This window comes from Mirounga leonina, unplaced genomic scaffold (genome assembly GCF_011800145.1).
Source record: "Mirounga leonina isolate KUSES-001 unplaced genomic scaffold, KU_Mleo_1.0 Mir_151, whole genome shotgun sequence".
Classification (NCBI taxonomy): domain Eukaryota; kingdom Metazoa; phylum Chordata; class Mammalia; order Carnivora; family Phocidae; genus Mirounga; species Mirounga leonina.
The window spans coordinates 17,475,521-17,492,135 of NW_023270377.1; the positions used below are offsets into that span (position 1 = coordinate 17,475,521).

Consider the following 16,615-nt stretch of genomic DNA (forward strand, 5'->3'; position numbering starts at 1 on the left):
GTCTGCCTGCTTTCCCTGGAAGCCTCTATCCCAGTGGGCAGAGGGGTAGGGTCATGGAGAGGGGGCGGGCGTAGGATGGGGCAATCCCTCCACCAGCCCAGTGACTCACCTCTGTGGCCACTCACAAATGGAAAGGCAGAAGGAAGCCACGAGGAAGCCAGAGAAAACTTTCCTGCTGAAGCACCTTCACCTGAATATAAAAATGCCCAGAGTGTCATCACTCTCGAGATTTTTGTGCTGGAAGGTTCTTTTAGACCAAGATTGCCTGGCCTCCTACTGTGTCAGTCATGCCCCACCTTTATAATTTTGCCTTGTTCATTTTCCACTTATATCTGCCAGTTTCTTAATATTTTCTGTTTAAGCAACTCACATTTTATTTAAATAAATCTACCTTTAAAATTTTTTATGTCACTGTTGGGGCCCCTGGGTGGCTCAGTCAGTTAAGCGCCTGACTCTTGGTTTTAGCTCAGGTCCTGATCTCAGGGTCGTGGGATCCAGCCCTGGTCCAACTCTGAGCTCAGCGTGGAGTCTGCTTAAGATTCTCTCTCCCTCTCCCTCTGCCCCTCCCCCTGCACTCTCTCTCTCTAAAATAAATAAATAAGTCTTTTAATTTATTTGACAGAGAGAGAGCACAAGCAGGGGGAGCGGCAGGCAGAGGGAGAAGGAGAGAGAGAAGCAGTCTCCCCACTGAGCGGGGAGCATGATGTGCGACTCGATCCCAGGACTCTGGGATCATGACCTGAGCCGAAGGCAGACACTTAATCGACTGAGCCACCCAGGCACCCCAATAAATAAATCTTTCAAAAAAAATTTTTATGTCACTGCTAAAAAGAGAAAACCAGTTTCACTTGCCATGTAAATATGAGGTAACCATAAAAGTAAATATAATGAAAAACAGTATGATTGTATTCTAGCTAACTCTGTAACTAAGACCCGCTCTCTCTTGGAGGGAGATTAGCAAGCGCAGAGAGGTTGTCAGAGACGGATCAGCACCAAATTGAGACCTTCTCTTTAACTAATCATAATTATTGAGAACGAATTTATCATCATAACAACAAACATTTATGTAGCAGGGACGGTTCTCACAACAACCCCAAAAGGCAGGCATCAATTCTATGCCCTCAAGAAATGTGGAAATAGGCATGGAGAGTTTACGTAGCTTGCTCAAGGTCATTTACCTAGTAAGTGGTGAAGCCAGGATTCCAGCCCAGCCAGTGTGACTCCAAACAGAACCCTGTTCTCATGATGTTACTTAATGTTAGGCATTCATCAGCTAAAATCCCCACCCCTTAGCAACCACTGATCAAAAGCAGCCTGAATCAGAAGGGAGACATGCCAGTCCCCGTTCACAAATTAAGAGTCAGGATGAGTATTCACGGCACGGTGGTGACCTTAATAAAAACAAATCCTGCTCTCAAGGTCAGTCTGCCTTATTAACTTGTTGCCTTCAACAAGTGTTCCTTTTACAGCTGGCTGGTCATTTCAGCTTCTGGGTGAACTCTGCCTGTTGTTCTGCTTCCTGTTCTAGAAACATAATCCTTCTTAAAAGGAATGGGCACGTTTCAAGACATTTGAACAGTTTGCACTTAATTTTAGCTTTACCATCTTCAGGTTTTGAACCTTATCACACGATTCCTGGAGGGATGGGGGGGGGAAGAAAAGAAAACGACTTCCCTCTCCATTTTTTTTTTTAAATATTTTATTTATTTATATGACAGAGAGAGACACACAGAGAGAGGGAACACAAGCAGGGGAGTGGGAGAGGGAGAAGCAGGCTTCCCGCTGAGCAGGGAGCCCGATGTGGGGCTCGATCCCAGGATCCTGGGATCATGACCGGAGCCGAAGGCAGACGCTTAACGACTGAGCCACCCAGGCGCCCCTCCATTTTTTCAGGGAAAGCATGAGGGAGGCAGAAAAAAAGGAGACTCTCAGCCTCCCCAAGCTTGAGACCTGATTAAAGAGGCAACAGCAGCGCCAACCATTTTCGAATGACTGACGACGACGAGGTGTCTTGGTAATTGCTGGAGGCCGGGGTTGGTGACTTAATATACTAGTGTTTGGATTAGTTAATAGTTCAATCCCAAGAGGTTATGATCATAATCCCCAGGACCGCTGGGTTGGCTCTAACGTGCAGCTCAGCGCTGTCTATGAAGCTGCCATTCCCAGTCAATTTCCTCAGGGAGAGGGGGAAAGAGAGGGAAGAAAATGAAAAGAGGGACTATTTGAATGTCAAGTGAGCGCTTTCGATGGCCTACGTTAGTCCCGTGAGAATTATGGTGAAGTTGACGCGCACGCTCTGAGAGCACGCGTCACCCGCTTTGAAGTGGCGTCAGCTCATTAGAATTAATGGGTTGTGATGGTGGAAAATGTATGAGCTTGACCTCCATCCCCGTGCGACTCCCCGCTTCAGCGCTCACCCCTCAGGGGCCTCCCCCACCTCTGGCTCTTCTCTGCCTCTCTGGCCAGAATCCTGCCCAAACCTCTCAATTATGCCTCTAAAGCCACCTTGATCATATTGATCTGGTTTTAAGGACAGACCAGAACCCGTTTCTGGCATAGCCGTCGGCCCAAATGGGCACCAGGAAAAAGACTTGTCTACGGAAGCTACCTCCCTTGCTTTGGTACCTGCTACATCACTTACAGAAAAAGCCAGGTCCTTGCTGAGGCTAGAGCCAGGTCACACCCTGACCAGACCATGTTTACGAAAAGTGTGCAGAAACAGGCTGAAATAGGCAGGAAGCCAGCGAAGGGGAAGGATTGGGGGTCATTTACTGCAGCCCATGGCAGCCTGTGCCTGGGACCCCAGCCAAATGAAAGCCAGCTCCTTTTGGGAGGCAAGCCAGCTATGCGAGTCCCAGCAGACAGCAGTGGAATCCCCTACCTACCGCCTTACTCTTTAAGACACCATTATTCTCCTAAATGAGGCAAGGTAGCGTTTTCTTGCTCTCTCCCAAGCTAGAAGGATAAAAAGTCACCCCAAGGCTTTGCTGAACTGAGAAAAAGAGATTCCAGGAGGATCATATGCTTGACTTTTACTCTAAGAGGAGATGGATATTAGCAAGAAGAAGATGTTTGTCTTGTAGACCTTCCACTCTGGCATGGCCGGAGAAAGCAGGCCCAGACCCAGAGGCAGGTTTTCTGAGAAGCTAATTAGGCCCCTTCCAAGCCCTGGGTGTGGGGAGGGAACTTGTCAGAACTCACAACGTCAATGTTTTTTTTTTTAATTTGCAAAAGCAAGGCATTTGTGTATTCATTTTCTTAAAGAAGCCTCCCAAGATAATGTAAGCTTCACACCCCAAAAAGCCCTATTCCCCCTGCGCAGACTTGGGATGAGGTCCACAGCCCCCTCCGTCTATTTGCACCATTCGTCCCACCCACCCATGCAAATTGGCCGACACACTGACCACAAAAACCAGAGGGTAGAGGACAGAGTCAGAGGGAAAGACGAAGGATCCAGAAAAGAGGGACATTCTAAAGCATCGACCACCACCACACCCAAGAGGGCCTCCAAAGGGACTAGTGGGCAGAAGGCCGTGAACTGTTTCCCAAGGTCCTTTGTGCACAGAGTGTAGTAGAAGCAGCAGAGTATAGCGGAACCAGATGGCCTGGGCTCAAATCAGGCTCAACCACTTAGTAGCTGGGTGATCTTAGGCAAGTTATTTGACCTTTCTGTGCCACAGTCCCTCATTGGTCAAATAAGAGAGTAGCTACCTCCTTGAATTATGACGATTGAATGACCATATGCGTGTAAAATGCTTAGGACAGTGTGTGGCATATAGAAAATGCTAGATGGTGATGGTACCATCTGTTCTTTTTTGTTTTGTTTTAAGATTTTATTTATGTGTCAGAGAGAGAGGGAAAGCACAAGCAGGGGGAGCTGCAGGCAGAGGGAGAGGGAGAAGCATGCTCCCCGCTGAGCAAGGAGCCCAACGTGGGACTCAATCCCAGGATCCTGATATCATGACCCAAGCCGAAGGCAGACATTTCACCAACTAAGCCACCCAGGAGTCCTACTATGCAATTTCTACAGCGACAGTAGAGACCTGTCCATTCTCCAGCACCATCCCCTCCTCACATACACACGGCCCTTCCGGCCTCCTGCTCTCCCCCAGGACCAAGCCATGCTCCCTTAGCCTCAAGCCTTCACTTTCCCCACAGGAATGCCTTCCTCCTCTCTAAATCCACCTCCCTGAATTCCTGTGACACTTGGGCCTTCCCTTCTCTTTTATTCTTCCACTTAATGATTGCCCATCTGGCTCAATAAAGAAAGAAAGCATCGCTTTATATTCTGAGCTACATATTGCCGGAGCTTTTGCCAAGGAACAGGCACCATTCACACGAGCACTACACGGATCCCCTCATTCACTCATTCATTCATTCAAGCAACAGTCATCAGGCGCCCACCAGTGCTTGGACTCTTCAGAGGGAACAGTGTTATAGAACGGGGAGGGTCAGGATCAGCTGGCGGGCACGTTACAGCACAGATTCCCAAGTTTGGGGGTGGCCCCAGGAATCTGCATTTCCAACAGGATGATTCGGATGTTGCTGGGGCAAGACCAGCGCTGCCAAGGAAGGCTGCCCCCTTGATGCCCGAACTGTGATGACTGATGACTCGGTCATGTCTCATGCACTGTTAACTCGTCCTTCCGTGCATCGGGCCTCTGCTCAGCCATTTTCCTCTGGAATACTCTTCAGCCCCTCCCTGCAACTGCCCCCCTCCACTCTTCTTTACAAAGCTGGCTTATCCTCACCAAAAAGTCTCCCCATCCTGATACACACACACATGCACGCGTGCACACGATATTCTCTATTCCTGCCATTTCTCTCTTTCATAGAACGCTTCAAAATTTGTATTGGGGGGGGGCGCCTGGGTGGCTCAGTCGGTGAAGCATCTGCCTTCGGTTCTGGTCATGATCCCAGGGTCCTGGGATCGAGCCCTGCATCGGGCTCCCTGCTCAGCAAGGAACTTCTTCTCCCTCTCCCAATCCCCCTGCTTGTGTTCTCTCTTGCTATCTCTGTCTCTCTCTAATAAATAAGTAAAATCTTTTTTAAAAAAAGAACTTGTATTAGGTATTTGCTTGTTTACTTGTCTCTATGACAGCAGGAACAATGTCTATTCTATTTTCTATGTATCCCCAGCGCCTACCACAGAGCCTGGAACACAGCAGGTGCTCAGTAAATATGTTGATCCATTAACTAATTCCTTCAACCAATATTCAATGTGTATCTATTCTGTGCTGTGCTAGGCACTGTACTAGATGCCAAGGACACAGCGGTGGCAAAAATTATTCATTTTCACGGGGTGGGGCGGTGGAGACTGACAATAATCAATGAGTATAATAAATAATTGAATTCTTTAATATGCAATAAGGCGTGAGGTGCTATAGGAAAAACAGTGAGGGGAGCAGGAATGATTGGTGGGGGAACCAGGCTGTGGGTTGAGATTTTAAGCTGGGTGGTCAGAGTGGGCCTGTTGGAGAAGGTGACATTTGAGCAAAGGCTCAGGGGTTGAGGCAGTTTGCCATGTGGACATCTTTGGAAAGAGTCTTCCAGCCAATATAAATTCCCTAAGGCAGCACGGTCCAGTAGAACCTTCTGGCGATGTTGGAAATGTTCTATCTGTGCACTGTCCAATACGACCGTGGCTAGTGGGAAGGGCACTGGGCAGTGCAGCCTGAAAGTGTGAAAATGTGAAGGACATTGAGTGCAGGTGCAGGGGAGGGACTGGGGGAAAGGAGGAGCAGATGATCTCAGGAAGGTAAGACCAGTTCGGGTACCTGACTGGTCATCTCAAGGACTCTGCTTTCATTCCGAGTGAGGTGGGAGCCATTAGAGAGTTCAGAGAAGGGCAGTGATATGATATGATTTACGTTTTAAAAGATTCCTCTGGCTGTTGTGTTGAGAATTAACTGTAGAGGCTAAGGTAGATGCGGTGGGGAGGGGGGGAGGACAAGTGGGGAGACTGGGCAAGGCGGGCAGGCCAAACATGATGGCAGATCAGAGCAGGATTGTAGCAGTTAAGGATGTGCTAAGCGGTAGGTTCCAGATATATTTTGAAGATTGAGCCCAAAGGATTTCCTGAGAGGTGCTGATTAAAACATATATTAAGCTTTGAATATACACCAAGCACGAGCTATGAACTTCTTCTAAGCCAGATTTGCCAAAGAAACGTCACCCGTGTTTTGACTGGTACCAGCTTTTCCTAAGACAGATTGCTCTTGGGGGCATTTCTCACTTTCAGTGTCCTACAATTTGGTCTTCAAACAGAACCAAGAGAGCCTGCTGGCCCCATGAAATGTGTTGTTATTATTCACTCAGCATCACCCCATGGTATGTACATTAAGAAAATAGATGACTCGAGTCCTACATAAATCCTTCATTCTCCTGTTTTATTCCCCTGTCCATCACCTCCTCATTTACTCTTAATATTCGGGTTTTGCCTTCAAGGCTGGGTCAGTTCTCCGGAGGACTTCCGTCTTCTTCCTCTCGCATCTGCCAGGTCCTCTCCAGGGACTCACACAGCCTGAGGATGGGAAATCGAGTCATCCGTCTTCTGTAACCATATGGATAAGATGTAGTCATTACCGTTGTTGGCATTGTTGTGCTTTGGAAGCTAATTAAGACCATTAGCTATTAAATACCAAAAACAATTAAGCTAATTGAAATAAACCATGTGCAGTTTGCACCCTTGCGTAGACAAAACCTCAGCATCTGGCTGGATCGTGGCACTGCAGATGTTCCGGTGCCAAAATAAATCAGGGAATACGGGAGCCGGAGATGGAGGTGCCTCAGGACCCAATCAGTTTACTGCCGCAAAATGCTTCTCAGAAACATTTGGCTTGATTTGGGGAGGTTTCTTCCGTATTGAAAAAAAGAAAGAAAAAACAACGTGTATTCCTGCCCAAATATTTCTTTCAGTCTATAGAACAGCCGAATCGTGCCGTTACCCTGTCTCTGACTCAGCTCGGTGGCCGGTTGCAGCATCCAGACATGGAGGGGACCTCTGGAGATCGCCACTTAACCAGATGTCTAGGTGGAAGGGGGTTTCCCAGGGTTTTAGGCTGTGGCTGGCAGCTCTGGACAGCAATGAAGTGGAGAAGAAATAGCCTTAAGAAGAGCTCAGCTTTGGGGCTCCTGGCTGGCTCAGTTGGTGGAGCATTTGACTCTTGATCTCAGGATTGTGAGTTTGAGCCCCACATTGGGTGTACAGATTACTTAAAAATAAAATCTTAAAAAAAAAATAGTGCCCACCTTCTTCCTCTCATAACTGATCCAAATCATTATCCATTTTTTTGATGGACATATTGCAGAGGGGGTGTTTCCTGAGTATCTAAACCCACTTCCTATGTTTTGAAAATCCCTTACCTTATAAGCAGTGGTGTCCTGATAAAAATTGATCAGTCTGCTGTTAAGGGATGGGAGACCTAGTCTGCAGTGTCTGCTCATTTCTGTGGTGTAGATACTCCCACTATGGCTGATCAACATGATGCCACTGAATGCAGAATTGGGGAGAGAGATACAGCAGCACATTATTACATAATATTTCCACCACACAGGTACAACAGGCATAAATAACTTCAAGGACACAGATAATAATGAAAGTAATAAAATAATTAAGGAGGGACAAGTTTCAAGTATTTAATACCTTTGCTCTTAATGTAATGTATTTCATTGGGTTTACAAAATTTAGTTTTTCAAATTCAGCTCTTTATTCTGAGATCAATATCACAACTCGGATATTGACATTGACACAGCCAAGATACAGGACATCCCCATCGCAATAATGACCACTCACACTGTCCTTTTATAGCCACCTACTTCCCTCCGACCCATATCCCCTCCTTAACCCAGAAAGCACCAACCTCTTCTCTAGTTCTATGATTCTGTCACTTTAAGAATATTACATAAATAGGGGGCGCCTGGGTGGCTCAGTTGGTTAAGCGACTGCCTTCGGCCCAGGTCATGATCCTGGAGTCCCGGGATCGAGTCCCACATCGGGCTCCCTGCTCGGCAGGGAGTCTGCTTCTCCCTCTGACCCTCCTCCCTCTCATGCTCTCTGTCTCTCATTCTCTCTCTCAAATAAATAAATAAAATCTTTAAAAAAAAAGAATATTACATAAATAGAATCATGCAGCGTATAACCGTTGGGGATTGGTTTTTTCACTCAACATTATTATCTAGAGATATAGACAGGTTGTTGTGTGTACCAAAATTTCATTCTTTTCATTGCTGACTAGTACTCCCATTTGTTTAACCATTCACTCATTGAAGGTCATCTGGGTTGGCTATTGCAAATAAAGCTGCTATAAATATTTGTGTACAAGTTTTTGTATGAACATAAGTCTTCATTTCTCTAAGACAAATGCCCAGGAGTGCAACTGCTGGATCATGTAGTACTTGCAGGCGTAGGTTTTTAAGAAATGGCCCAAACTGTTTTCCAGGGTGGCTGTCCCATTTTACTTTCCCACCAGCAGTATATGAGTGATGCAATTTCTCCACATCTTCACTAGACTTAGGTGTTAAATACACTATTTTTTTTTATTTTAGCCATTCTGATAGGTGTGCAGTGATATCTCATTGCAGTTTTAATTTGCATTTCCCTGATAAAGCTAATAAGGTTGAACATCTTTCATGTGCTTATTTGCCATCTATATATCCTCTTCAGTGAAATGTTTCTTCATGTGTTTTGCCTATTATTCAAACTGGATTATTTGTTTTTTGCTATTGTTTTAGAAATTCTTTATATATTCTAGATATCAGTCCTTTGTCAGATATATGGTTTGCAAATATCCTCTCCTACTCTGTAATTTACCTTTCTATCTTCTTGGGGTCTTTTTTTTTTTTTTTAGAGATTTTATTTATTTATCAGAGAGAGAGAGAGCATAAGCAGGGTGAGTGGCAGGCAGAGGGAGAAGCAGGCTCCCCACTGAGCAAGGAGCCTGATGAGGGACTCCATCCCAGGACCCTGGGATCATGACCTGAGCTGAAGGCAGACGCTTAACCATCTGAGCCACCCAGGCGCCTCCATCACCATTTGTTGAAAAGTCTATCTTTCCTCCATTGAATTGCTTTTGCACTTTTTGTCAAAAATCAGTTGCACATATTTGTGTGGGTCTATATCTGAGGTCTCCATTCTGTTCCATTAATCTATGTGTCTATCCCTCCAACAATACCATACAGTCTTGATTACTCTAGCAATGTAATAAGTCTGGAAATCAGGTAGACTGATTCATCCCATTTTATTCTTCTTTTTCAAACTTGTTTTAGCTATTAGTTTTTACACCTTTCCATATAAATTTTAGAATAATCTTGTATATATCTACCCAAAAATCTTGCGTAGATTTTAGTAAAAATTGCATTAAAATTGTATGCTGTATATCAGCTTAGGGACAGTTGACATCTTTGTGATGCTGAGTCTTCCAGTTCATGAACCTAGTATGTTCCTCCATTTATTTGACTTCTTTCTTAAGTGTGTTGTTTGGTTTCCAGATGTTTGTTAATTTTCCCTTTATTTTTCTTTTATTGATTTTCTAGTTTGATTCCACCATAGTCAGAGAACAAACTCTGACGGTTTCAGTTTTTTAAAACGTGCTGCAATTTGTTTTACGGCCCAGGATATGGCCAGGATATGTTCCATGAGCACTTGAAAAGAGTATATATTCTAATGTTGTTGGGTCACCGTTCTATAAATGTCAATCTGATCCTATTGGTCGATGGTGTTGTTGAGTTCTTCTACCTCCTTGCTGATTTTCTATCAACTGTCCTATCGATCGTTGAGAGGACTGTTGATGTCTCCAGCTATAATTATGATTTGTCTGTTTCTCCTTTCAGTTCAATCAACTTTTACTTTGCGTATTTCATAGCTCTATTGTTGGGAGTTTTCCTAGGGGTTGACTTTTTATCATTATATAATATTCTAATCTGTCTCCTACTGCCGGGCAATGGTTCTGACTCTCCACCAGGACTCCTCTGACACCACCCCCTTGGGGGTGGGAGAATGTGCCTCCTTACTAGTAAATGGAGGTGGAAGTGTAGGCCCCTGACTTGGCCTTCTGTGACACAACCCGAGCAGGGTGTTGAGGTCTCTGCAGGTTAGAAGTCTAGGCTCCCCACTTAGCCTTTGTTGGCATGAGTAGGGATAGGGCCACAGTTTTGTCTAGTGTTTGGCAGTTTTTGTTGAGAAGATTTCTATCTTGCTATGTTGCTCCTCTCCTGGCCCAATATTGGCTAGAGAGAGCAGATTTTTGTGGGAGCTTTTTTGTATGTACCCATTGGCAATTTCTGGGCTTCCAGCTTCTTTATAGCTCCCTATTTGGGAAATATGAGGCAAGAAGAAATCCCAAGGAAATCACTGATATGTTCAGGTCTCAAGGTCCCTAGCTGGTCCGCCTTCTTCTCCCCTTTCAGAGTCTTCTTTTGTTTCTTTTATATATAATGACCAGGGGTTTTAGTTGTAGTTTGCAAGAAAGGTAGGGGAAAGTACAGCCACTGTAATTTATTTTTTAATAATGGCTGTGTTTAACAACCAGCTCACAAGTCCCTGAAACTTTAACAACGGAGTCTTGTAAACTGGCTTCAATACACCAGTGTCATGAGTCTCAGAGGAAATCAGAGCCCATCTCCCACCACAGAAGCCTGAAATGCCATCTCTCCTCATTCCAAGCCTTCCCCGCAGTGCGGACACAGGCATGTGAGGTCAGCTTGGAAAGTCAGCGGCGGCCACCCGGGACGTGGGCCAAGCGCCGGCCATGCAGGGAAGTGGGGAAATGGGGAATCCTTCCAGTGGGCAGTCCAGGAACAGCTCTGTGGCAGCAATATCAGGTAAGGCATCCACCATCAGGGGCTCAAACTGTGGCAACTCATGCTCAGCCGTGGCCACGGCATTCTCACCCAACTTTTTTCTAAGCTTATTTATTTATTTATTCATTTATTTTTAAGTAATCTCTACACCCAGCGTGGGGCTCGAACTCAAAACCTAGAGGAGTCACATGCTCTTCGGACTGAGCCAGCCAGGTGCCCCTCACCCAACTTTTTCTATGGCGTGTCCTTGACAGTGGCTGTGGCCAATATTGCATCTGAGTTGGGTTCTCCTACCTTCCCAGTGGCTCTATGAGTGGCTTTCGACAGCTGTTTCTGCTTAAATTGGCTGGAACTTGCTTCTTTGAGGTCCATACGAGCATTTTGATTGATGCACATTCACTGGCCCTGGGCTGCAAACACCCCTGGAAGACAAAAACCTCGGCCTCTCCCACGAACACCTCCTGCCCAGGGGAAATCACTTGAGGAATAACTTACACCCAAGAGAGCAGGGCTCTCTAGAAGGGCTTTCTGAGGGGGCGGCGAGGGGCCCAAGGCCAGACCTCCCCCGCTTCGTTGCCAAACACCTTGGTCAGCGACTCTGACCCTGCACACGGTACTTACTTAGTGTCTCCCTGCGACCTGAGCAATTTGGCATTGGGTGGGATAAACTAACTAGCCTGACCCTGGGAACGAGACAATCCTGATGACCCTGAAATCTTAATTCCCTTTCTCCAGTTCCACTCACCCTGCTCCCTTCGGCATCACTGAAGACTCACTCGCTGCTTAGAGGAGTTTTTTATTCCTTGAAGGTAGCTCTGGTGCACAGAAAAGACCATGCATAGCTCTACTTGGGTCTTGAAAATTAGTATTTGATTTATTGAAAATAGAGATTCAGAAATGCATTGCCCTTCCTTCAGCTTTTAAAATCAGCTTAGGAAGCTTATTATCCTATTTATAAGTCTAACAAATATTAACAATCACTCTGAGAGGGATTTTGATTAATGTTTGGTCCCATTTATACACTTAGTTAATTAAACCTCTTTAACATTTTAAGCAGCATTTATAAATTTAATATATTCCATTCCTCTTCAAGTACTTTATCTGACTGACAAGCCTTCCCAAGTACTAAAGTGACTCTCATAAGATTCAATAAATTAAGCATGCAAAAACAGTCAAGCTTATATTCTCTTAAATTGTCAAACTATATGTAAACTTAGAAAGGTTTCAACTTAGGGGCACCTGGGTGGCTCAGTCGGTTGGGCGTCCTGACTCTGGATTTTGGCTCAGGTCCTCATCTTGGGGTCCTGGGATGGGGCCCCCGTCGGGCTCCACACTCAGTGGGGAGTCTGCTTAAGATTCTCCCTTTCCCTCTTCCTCAGCTCCTCCCACCGCTTGCACTCTCTCTCTCTCCAAAATAAATAAATCTTTAAAAAATAAAATAAAATCACGTGTACATGAAGTATCCTTGCTGCAGGCTGAATGTTACTGTCCCCCAAAATTCATACATTGAAATCCTAGCCCCCAGTGCGAAGGTATTTAGGAGGTGGAGCCTTTGGGACATGATCAGGTCATGAGGGCAGAGTCCCTAGAAATGGGATTAGTGCCCTTCTAAGTGACCCCAGAGAGCCCTCCCACACCCTTTCTGCCCTATGAGGACACACTATGAGGACAGGCAGTTATCTAGGAACCAGGACCTGGGCTCTCACAGACGCCAAATCTGTAGCAACTTGATCTTGGACTTCTCGGCCTCCAGAACCGTAATACATTTCTGTTGTTTATAAGCCACCCGGTCTGTGGCATTCTGTTATAGCCGCCCAAACAGGCTAGGACAATAACATGTGCACAAATTCCTTTCACTTGAAAATATTATAACCACAGTTTTCATTCCCTTAAACATTTCTGTTGCTGAATTTTGTATTTTCCCTGGACTACTAAAATGTCTATCTATAACAGAGATAATTTCCTTCTTTTAACTAAGGTTGTTCATCAATGAGAACTTTTGGGTAGATGCTGACTGGATCCTCACTGGTGACCCTATGGACCAGTCAAGCCCTATTTCCAGTCTTTAACTTCCTAACTTAAAGATGGGGACAGCCAAGGAGACCACCCCCTTAGAGACTGGTGACTGATGACTAGTTTTCAAACCAGAGTCTAGTCCGTAACCCCCATCCAGGGCCCACACCTGATTTTGCATTTATTTGACCCTTAAAGAATGTAACTATAAATTTTCCCATCCAACTCTAAAGAATCTTGTATTCTAGGAGTGCCTGGCTGGCTCAGTCAATGGAGCATACGACTCTTGATCTCAGGGTTGTAAGTTCGAGCCCCACGGTGGGTGTAGAGACTACTTAAAAAATAAAATCTTTAAAAAAAAAAAGGGGGGGGGAGAAAGAAAGAATCCTGCATTCTTTTCATATGCTTTTTATGCCTTGGGACTGCACAATCCTCATGGATATTAAACTTTCATCTAATTGCATTCCAGTTATCTCTCAGAGCTTTGTCTGATTATTCAGCCGTGACTCCCAAAGTCATTCTCCAAGATCATCATTCAGCCCAGCTCCTTACCCTACCTCACACCCTGTGCTCCCTGAGTTTGTAATTCCCCTGGGAATGGAAAAGCGGACTCCCCCAGGATCTACTTTCCTGGCAAGGCTAACGAAAATGCTCTTAAGCTTAGTAACTTTGCCCAGTGGTTGTCTGGGGGGTTACCATGGCCTACAGCCTCCTGCTTCCCACCCCTCCTGAGGCAGCCACCGCAGTAGTCAAGGTCTGTTGGAAGAACGGTTCCACAGAAGAGACACTGGAGCCAAATCCCTAATCTCCCAGAAGGATAAGGGGACATAACCCAAGTCATCACCTAATGCCTGAGCCGAGCTAGAACCCAGGACTCCCAACTCCCAGCCTCATGTTCTGGCCATGGAAACCCAATGCCCCCCAACAATAGCAGGGCCAGGAGAACCAGGAAGGGCCCCACAGATCACAGCCCCCAACCAATCAGCCCAAACATTAAAATACGCTACACACTGCCTTCCAGGTGCTTGGTAAACAGAATAGAAATAGGCATGGTCCTGCCCTTTCTAAAATAAATAAACATATCATGTATTCGTCTTTCCACGCTAAAGAGAAGCAATAATGAGAAATGACTTTCAGCTATAATGGGCATGGGGGTGGTGAGGGCTGGGCCTCAGAGAGCAGAAGCTGGAGGAGAGAAAACAGAGCCTGAGGGCAGCCTCCAGGGGTCCTAGCATTGGTGCAAGCTCTTACAAAGAAGCCCTGTATCCGATGGGCCCTCCACAACCAGCAGGAAGAAGATGCTCGGGTCCCTCGGTCATTAGCATTTTGGAGAACCACAGGTGGAGCACGAAAGGGACGGCTAAGCTGGAACATGAAGCTTCCTGCTGACTCGAGCCCCAGGGCCATCTCTCCGGGGCTCCCCGTCCAGCCCCCATTTGGCTCCTACACCTGCTGGGGCCCCCGATGGCACTTTCCTACCCGCCACTGTCTGCTCATCAGCCTGGTATGCAGGATCCCCAACATCTCCCCCTCCAGCTGGCTCAGAGAGAAACCCACGATGCCTCTTTGGACCTTGAGGATATCATCATAAATGGACACCAAGAAAGTGACAACTATACATGAAACTAACAAACATGAGAACGAAAATATTGTCAGAATTTTTTTTAACAGTTCTCCTGGTGTCACCCTTGGCCTTCGCTGGATCCTAAATGGGGCAGAATCCTTGCCCTCTTGGCCCTTCTTTCTCTGTCACCTGCTCACCCGAAGCCCTCCATGCACCCTGTGACCAGGCACTGTTTGCTGTTGTTAGGAGGGGCACAAAAAAGGCTCAGGCTGGGTCTCTGCCCATTTTACGGCCCAGAGGGAAGACAGACAAACACGAGCCACAGAGGTGCAGTGGGAGAGGTGCCGTGGCCAGCACGCCAAGGGAGCCTCAGTTCAAAGTCTCCTGGACATGCTCCTCAATGCCTTCTCCTCAACACTGTCGTCCAGGAGCTTCCAGACCTGCTCTCTCTCCAACTGGACCACCTCCTCTCTGTCCCACACCTCCCATGATCCTGGCAGCCCTGTCCCAAGAGCTCCCTGCCACTCCTCCAGGCCCCCCCCAGATCCAAGCAGGACCCCCACCCCCACCCCCGGAGAACATCTCAAAGGCTGTCTGCTTGGTCAGCACCTGACAAAGCATTGTTCAGTAAAAAGAAATATTTCTAACTAGATTAAAAATAATCCCAGCAGAGGTCTCAAGTATGAAATCTTCCTTCCAAAACATAAACCCTACAGATATTGGCGTTTGCTCCTTGCACAAGTGGGGAGCCACACGACCCATCAAGTCCTCTCTCTCAGACAGTTATATAATTCATTTATCTGGAAACCAAACGCCTCACTTTGGGTTTCCCGTTTGCCACACCGGATTCAATCCACCGTTCAGTGCTTACCCAGAACCTGCTTTATTGTTTTCAGCAGTAGCTTCGTCATTCGCTGTACGGGGAGTGCTCAGCACAAGGGTCCTTGAGTTCTGCTTTGCCTTTCCATTGCTACTCAGAATCCCCTTTAGAAGCTCTAAGTGTCAACAGGCATGATCATTATTTGAGTCACCTGATACAAGAAGAGAGGGTCACACAGGCTGCCAAATGGGACACATTATTGCCAGGTTCTATGCCCTGAAGGAGGGGCTCAGGGCAGTTCAAGCAGATGGTCTCTGAGCCCTGACAGCCAGAAGCTTTCACGAGGGCATAGACATCTTGAGTGAGCTGAATCCTCGGCACGGAACGAGGACATGCCAGCCACCCTCTCTGCTCAAAGAATGAGCAGAGAAAATAAAAGAATGAGTTAGCACTTCGCTGGACCTGACGTGGGCTTGAACTTGTCCGAGAATGAAAGCTTTGGGCAGCTACCCAGGATGTGACCATAATCCCACGCAGAAAGCTGCAAGGGAAGGGTAACAGGGCAATGGGCCCACAGCTCTCCTTATTAGAAGGGTCCTGTCCCACCTTGCACGTGCCCACTCGCCAAGCTGCTTCCAGTCCAAAGCAGGCAGCAGTGGGGCCTGTCATTCAAAATACCTCTAACCCCATCAGAGTCCCCCAGAGCTGTGCCACCAGATGGGGCCAGATGGGGCTCCCCTCTGTGGTTCCCTCTCCTTCCCCTGGAAGGAGACATCCTCAGTCAAGCTGCCCAATGCCCCCGGAGGATGAGGTTAGAGGATCAGTAAAGAGAAAGTCAGAGGAAACACAGAGGCTGTGAAGGATTCAGGACCAACTCAAATGTCCCCCAATGAAATGAACCCTAATCATCCAGGCCCCAAGCCAAGCCAGCTGCCTTTCTATGGGTTTGCCACTGTTCCATCATCCCTTGTCTTTCTCTCTTCCACACCTAACCTGGCCACCACTGTCACTCCTTCCTCTGCCTCCCTCAAGGCCCCTTCCCTGGCAAACTTCCGGGTTGCTGCAACCTCCTCAGGCCTCTCAGAGCCTCCACAGGCTACTGTTCAGAGGCCTTGGTGCCTAGTTTTACTGAAAGCCACCCTGACATGCCAGCCAGAACCAAGACACATTCCTTTAGAAAAGCCCGCACCCTCTGGTTTCTCATTTTCTAGTTGAGGAACACCCCCAATTCTCAGCTACTGGCCAGAGATGACTAACATAATCTGTGTCCAATGAAGAGCCAAGCTTTCCTGGCCCAGGTCATCACTTCCCCTCAGGGGCTCGGGAAGGAGCTGGCTCTGTTCTGTGGGCTCCCGGCATCCCCCAGACCAAATGGGGAAACCCGTCCCCCACCAAGGCTATCTGATCAGGGCTCGGGA

The 16,615-nt window shown here is 46.9% G+C and overlaps 1 long non-coding RNA gene across 1 annotated transcript; it reads right to left on the minus strand.

Moving 5' to 3' along the window:
* Window positions 1-6,274: 6,274 nt before the first annotated feature.
* Window positions 6,275-11,396, minus strand: LOC118011740. The gene is made up of 3 exons (XR_004679534.1): window positions 11,095-11,396; window positions 7,366-7,492; window positions 6,275-6,553 (listed from the first exon to the last, which is right to left on the minus strand). It is a non-coding gene; the product is annotated as an uncharacterized LOC118011740 (long non-coding RNA).
* Between the last annotated feature and the right edge of the window lie 5,219 nt (window positions 11,397-16,615).